At 41.5% G+C, this 6,619-nt stretch overlaps 1 long non-coding RNA gene across 1 annotated transcript; it reads left to right on the top strand.

Annotated features, from left to right (window-relative positions):
- The first annotated feature begins 337 nt into the window (after nucleotides 1-337).
- LOC118241491 lies at nucleotides 338-5,305 on the top strand. The gene is made up of 3 exons (XR_004776127.1): nucleotides 338-422; nucleotides 5,061-5,139; nucleotides 5,248-5,305. It is a non-coding gene; the product is annotated as an uncharacterized LOC118241491 (long non-coding RNA).
- Nucleotides 5,306-6,619: the final 1,314 nt, after the last annotated feature.

Here is a 6,619-nt window from a genome sequence, read left to right as displayed (position 1 = left end):
GAATTGTGCTCCTCATCAGCTGTGTGAAAGTCTCTTTGCGACCAAATTCAACCAATGTCATGTGCAACACCAAATGCGTAGCAACTATCTGTACAGATTCTTAGTGGGTGATCTGTGTACGGAGAACATGCTGTAATTAAACTGAGGAGTTTAGCTGCTATGTATGTGACAAATAAACCAAACATGAACTTGAACTTGCTTGTGCTGAATTTTAGGGAAGTGCCTGGGCTTCTAAAAATAATATCAAACAGCATAACCACAAAGAAAAACCATTGCCTGGTTTAGAACAGGAACCATCAACCATTAACACTTTGTCCCATAATTCTAAAGGTCAAGATCCAATCTGCTTGCAGATTGTTCCACAACTTCTCTTGAACAGTCATATGTTTCAGCTAAGAACTCAGGCAAGGATAGCATTTGATGTAAGTATTATGCTGTTGACTGAGGCTTTAATAGTTAAATTGCTTGAGCATGTCAAAATATTTTTGTAGCCTCTTCGTCTTTGTGCCGTCATGTGCTGTATTGATAATATATTGAGAATCACTAACACCTGGTGTGAAGTTTCAAGTTTCAAGTTTCAAGTTTGGTTTATTTGTCACATACATAGTCATACACAATATAACTCGCAGTGAAATGGTTGAGCGTGCTCTGTCCAAACTGAGGAAAAAGAAAACGGGTGCAAAGAGAAATATATATTCTATATATGTACAAAAATATATTAACAATGTATGTACAATATATGTATATTATGATTATATACACAATGTACAATGTATATGGTTGTGTGTATATATATATGTACACAATGTATAGAATGTACAGATCCATTTTGGAAAATGGCATATTTACAGTTTTGATGTTACATGGTTGTAATAGAATATCTATATATATATAGTTATGCTACATGGTGGTGGTAGTCCCCACAGTTTATCAGTTTCCTGATTCAGGGCCCGAATGGCCTGTGGGAAGAAGCTCCTCTTCAGTCTCTCTGTCTTGGTCTTCAGGGAGCGAAAGCGCTTCCCTGACCTCAACAGAGAGAAGAGCCTATTGTTGGGATGGATGGGGTCCTTCACAATCCTCCTGGCCTTGGTCTGGCACCACTTGTAATAGATGGTCTGCAGGTCAGGAAGTTCTGTACGAGTGATGTGCTCTGATGAACGCACCACCCTTTGGAGTGCTTGTCTGTCCTGCTTGGTGCTATTCCCAAACCAGACTGTGATATTCCCCGTGTGGATGCTCTCGATAGTGCAGGTGTAGAAGTTCCGCAGTACCTTGGAGGGCAGTCTGAAGTCTCTTAGGCGTCTGAGGTGGTAAAGATGCTGACGAGCCTTCTTTGCCAGGGAGTTGGTATGGCGGGACCAGGACAGGTCCTGCAAGATGTGAACACCAAGGTACCTGAAACTACTCTCTCCACCGTGGTTCCACTAATCCTCACAGGTTGGTAGTGCCGCTCCTGCTTCTTGCTGCAATCCACGATCAGCTCCCTTGTCTTACTGATGTTTAGGAGGAGATTATTTTCCTGGCACCAGTTTTCCAGGTGTTTAATCTCCTCCAGGTAGGCCCTCTCGTCGTTGTCCGAGATCAGGCTCATGACAACGGTGTTGTCAGCAAACTTGACTGGAGCTGGAAGTGGCTGTGCAGTCATAGGTGTACAGTGAGTAGAGCAGGGGGCTTAGGACACAACCCTGAGGAGCTCCAGTGCTGAGGGTAAGGGTGGATGAGGCACAGTTGCCCACCCGTACCGATTGTGGTCTGTCTGTTAGGAAGTTGGAGATCCAGTCGCACAGGGATGTATGCAGTCCTAGATCCTCCAACTTAGTAGTGAGTAGGGAGGGGATGATAGTGTTAAATGCTGAACTGTAGTCGACAAACAGCATTTTAACATAATTTCCTGTCCCTTTGTCCAGGTGGGTCAGTGTGGTGTGGAGCAGATGTGCAATTGCATCATCAGTGGAGTGGTTGTGGCGGTATACAAACTGCAGTGGGTCCTTGGAGGCTGGCAGTGAAGATGTGATGAAGTCTCGGACTAGCTTTTCAAAGCACTTTATCACAACTGATGTGAGGGCAACAGGGCAGTAGTCATTGAGGTCGGAGGGTCGAGGTTTCTTTGGCACAGGGACGATGGTGGATCGCTTGAAGCTGGATAGGACGGTACCGAGTGTCACGGAGAGATTGAAGATGTCGGTGAATACCGGGGCTAGCTGATCTGCGCAGGCTTTGAGGATACCTGCAGATACCATCTGGTCCCACCGCCTTCCTGGTATTCACCCTTTTAGACACTCTCCTCACGTCATTCTCTGTGATGAGGAGAGGGCGCTGTTCTATAGTGGGCTCTGCGCATGCACCGTTGGCTGCACCGATAGTACCATTACCATTAGCACTAGCACTAGCACTAGCATTAGCATTAGCACTAGCGCTGTTAGCATTGGTGCTGCTAGATGTATCCTCGAAGCGAGCGAAGAATGTATTCAGCTGGTTTGCCAGAGACTCATCTGCAATCATCAGTCCGGAGGGTGGGCTCCTGTAGTCCGTGATCATCTGTATTCCCTGCCACAGGGATCTAGAGCCACTCTGCTGGAACTGTGTCTCTAGTTTCTTCTCCTAGCGCCGCTTCGCCTCCCTCACCGCCCTGCGCACTCCGTATGCTGTAGACTTGTACTCGTCCATGTTCCCGCTGATGATCCCCGCATTGTAGGCAGCAGTGCAAGGGTTCAGAGCCTCGCGGATGGTTCTGTCCACTCAGGGCTTCTGGTTGGGAAACTTCTTGATGGTGATTCTTGGAATCATGTCGTCCACCAGTTTCCCAATAAACCCCACTACTGCCTCCGTAAACTCGCTGACATCATCAGTGCTGCGCCGGAACATGTCCCAGTCTGCGTCATCCAGAGCGTCCTGCAGAGCGGCCACCGATTGGTCTGTCCAGCGCGCAACCTCCCTCTGAACCAGAGCTTCCCGTTTCAGCATTTGTTTATATTTTGGTAGGAGGAAGATGGCAGCGTGGTCCGACTTACCAAACGGTGGATGAGCTAGTGCCTTGTAGCTGTCCTTCTAAGTATAGAAAGTTAAGGATGTGATAAAACAACTGTTTCTGCATCCGTGATCGTAATAGCTGCTGCTGCCACCGCTCATAGTCAGGCAATTAAGCCTCGCACTACTGCATCTAAGGTTTTGGAAAGGTATGCCACAGGCCTGAGCTGCCCATTGTGTTGCTTGGCACACATATTGATGGCAGTCCCTGAATGTTCATGAGTGTATAGATGACAAGGTTGTGTATAGTCAGGCAATATAGTCAGGCAGAAAAGGCAATATCTGGATCACTCAAACAGATTACAGGCATCTGATTGTTTTTGGAAACAAAACTGGCACTCACTTACTCCCACAGAATTAATAATTGCACCTGAAATGGGACCTTCTTTGATTGCTGCTAGTTGATGAAAAAGTTGCTGTAGCATCAACCAAAAACTAAATTAGGACCATGTATGCATAACTTTTGGAGTCAGTTTTCCTGTAACTAATGTCATCGTTTCTGAAAACATACTCAGTGAGTTTTGGGGTGCATTCTGCAGACAGCCCTAGTCACTGTTTAATTTCCAGACAGTGCGCTCCCCAGTATGTGTGTTAGGTTCCTTATTTTTTGCCCTATTTAGTTTGTGCGTTTGACTGTTGTTTAGAGTCGTCGGACATCTTTTTTTCTACAATCCCTAACCCATCTTCTACTTTACCTTTATATTGTTTGACTTCTAAGTTCTGCGTGTTCAACTGTGGTTAGGGTTAGGAGCTTGTCAAGTGCAGGATAGAGGAGTTCCTGGCATTGTACCTATGAGAGCACAACCTGGTGCTAATTAAAATGCATACTCCACAATAAATGTAGTATAACACTGTAGCGGTTTTAACACTTTTAATAAATTGTCAGTTACAGTTGATAAGGTTAATTGGGGCACCATCCTGAATAATAGGAAACACCATCCTAATTAACAGGAAACATTAATTTTATTTGATTTATAAATGATCAATAATTTAGTCTCCACTCATGGAAGTCGTGAGTTCAATGCATGATTATTTCTTGTCTACCAAACATTATAATGTCACTCTTGACTCATAGACATAATAACTAAGGGATATTAATTGAATAAGCAGAGATAAGAAAAACATTCACTACAATCACTAAGATTCTACCAATGACCAAGAGGAGTATTGAGTTTACTAGTAGCACTGTAATAACAATCATAACAATGCAACCAAGCCAGAATTAACACAAATGATTCATGGTGGATAAAAGTAGCAAACTTGGCTACTAAAGAAAAAAGAAACAAAAAGGAAAAGAAATTGAACATTTACACATTTTACTATGTGTAATAACCAAAGAGTCCTCAGTATTGCAACCTACAAAGCATTTACACATTTTGCTATGTGTAATAACCACACAGTCCTCAGTACTGCACTCTACAAAACATTTACACATTTTACTATGTGTAATAACCACACAGTCCTCAGTACTGCACCCTACAAAACATTTAGTGAGTGTATATTGACAGAATTACTTATATTCATCTAGGCAGCAAGTGCTTAATTGCATCTAGAAGAGGGTATAACACAAATCGCACTGATCATATAAAACATGTATGACAATTATAAGTATTAATGCACTTAACACTAGGCAGATATTTGCTGTGTTTTTGTGGAAATAGAGGCAGTTGTTGTATCTGCTGAGGTATTTGTGTGTTAAATGTGATATACTGAGTTGATCATGACTCATGATGCTGACACTGAAACACTGAAACACAAGATATACCAATGCCACGGTACTGACCAAACTTACACAGTAATCAGATCAGAACTGACCAAACTTGGACAATGTAATGCCACATGTAACATCACATACCGTGATTCAGCTCTCCGCTGCACTGTGGCCTTATGATCCATTACCTTAGAGATTAACAGCCAGTCATGATACAGCATGAGAATATAAACAACCATAGAAGCATCACTAATATTTATCAGTGCTATACATGCAAACATTACACATACTTTATGCTTTTAACTTAATTGTTTTTCTCTAGCTAAGTGTGTCCGAAGAAATAATCTCCTCACTGATCCAACGCTTGCTTCTGTCGCTCGCATTTCTGACTTAAAGAAATGGTTTGTAAACACCCCAGATTTGTTGCATGCTTATAAATGCCTGTATATTTCTAATAATGTTTTATCTTTCCTTTCTTGATGAATCTTTGTCATTTTACCTCCAAACAGATTCAAGCCGGGTCGGTGTGTATGAAGGACAGAGACAGATGATGGAGCAATGTGTTATAGGTTATGTTTGAGCAAACACAAGCGGCAGCAAAAATGTCTTTAGTGGATTTCTTTCCAAAAAGATTGTAAATTACAGTAAATGCAAAAATAGTTTATTGGGGAAAGTGTAGATATTGACTGAGCAGTAGTTCTAAACTTTGCTGATAGTTTCAAATATAATTTGATATTATGTAAGATGCTAAAGATTAAATGTAAATTTATTTAGAAATTTAAAACCAATCTCAACCTAAAGGTGGTAATAAAGGCAACTGTGATTAAGATGCAGATAGAACTAGCCTGTTTTAAATCTCTTGTGGCAGCTTGATTTGTGCTGTATCATGTGTATTAAAATGTGCTAAGGTAAATAAACCAAATCTTTGCAGGTCGAAGACATTCTCTTAACCACACAGAATTTAACTTTTAAAAATCACTCAACCCCCCTCCCAAAACAAAACCAAAAAACAAACCAAAAACAAAAATGATCACTCAGGACACCCCCCTCCCCCTTAGTGATACATTAGATCATTCTCCAACCACTTAACTTATGTCTTAAAAAACTCCTACCTCCAGTATAATGGTTACTCTAACCCTAACCCTAACCCTCAAAGTATAATGGTTAATCTAACCCTAAACCTAATCCTCCAAATGGTTCTAATAGTCTCAGGCAGGCTCATTACTTCCCTTGAATCAGACAGGGTGGGACTACCTCCATTGTCTTTCCTGTGTGCTTCCTGTAATCAGAGGGCAGTACTCAACTGTTCAACAGATACAGACATGTAAAACATGTCCAAGTGGATTCACATCCCTTCATTCATTCTTTATACATACCACTGTAACGGGGTTCTGCTCCTTAGCCTGGATGATTGTCTCCTTGTTGCTGCAGGGCTGCACTCTGTGTCCTCCTTACCATAGCCATCTACATCCTTTACAACATTTTATTTGTTTTCACTAAAAATGGAAACAATTCTTTTAAACATATTATTGCAGAACTTTACTGACTGAACATCATTACTGATCATCATCAAAAATCTTTTTTTTAATGACAAGAGTATTGTTTGCTGTATTGCATAGTTTTGAACCTAAGTCAAACCCTAACCCTAAGCTAACCCTAAGTCTGCTATAATTTCTTCTTGGCCCTGGCTTTGAATCTTTTGTTTTGAATCTTTTACCAGTACAATAAGGACGAAACCTCAAACACTTCACAAGGCTTTGGCAGCCAAAGACAGTCTATAAACAGATGATGTTAACCAATAACGTTTTGAAGCGTATAGAATATAGTCCCCATACAAGGTCAAATATGTTTTAAATCAATACAAGAGCAACATGTAAATGT

Source organism: Electrophorus electricus, chromosome 5 (assembly GCF_013358815.1).
Source record: "Electrophorus electricus isolate fEleEle1 chromosome 5, fEleEle1.pri, whole genome shotgun sequence".
NCBI lineage: Eukaryota > Metazoa > Chordata > Actinopteri > Gymnotiformes > Gymnotidae > Electrophorus > Electrophorus electricus.
Note: the sequence above shows the minus strand (reverse complement) of the source record. Positions and strands in the feature narration are given on the sequence as shown.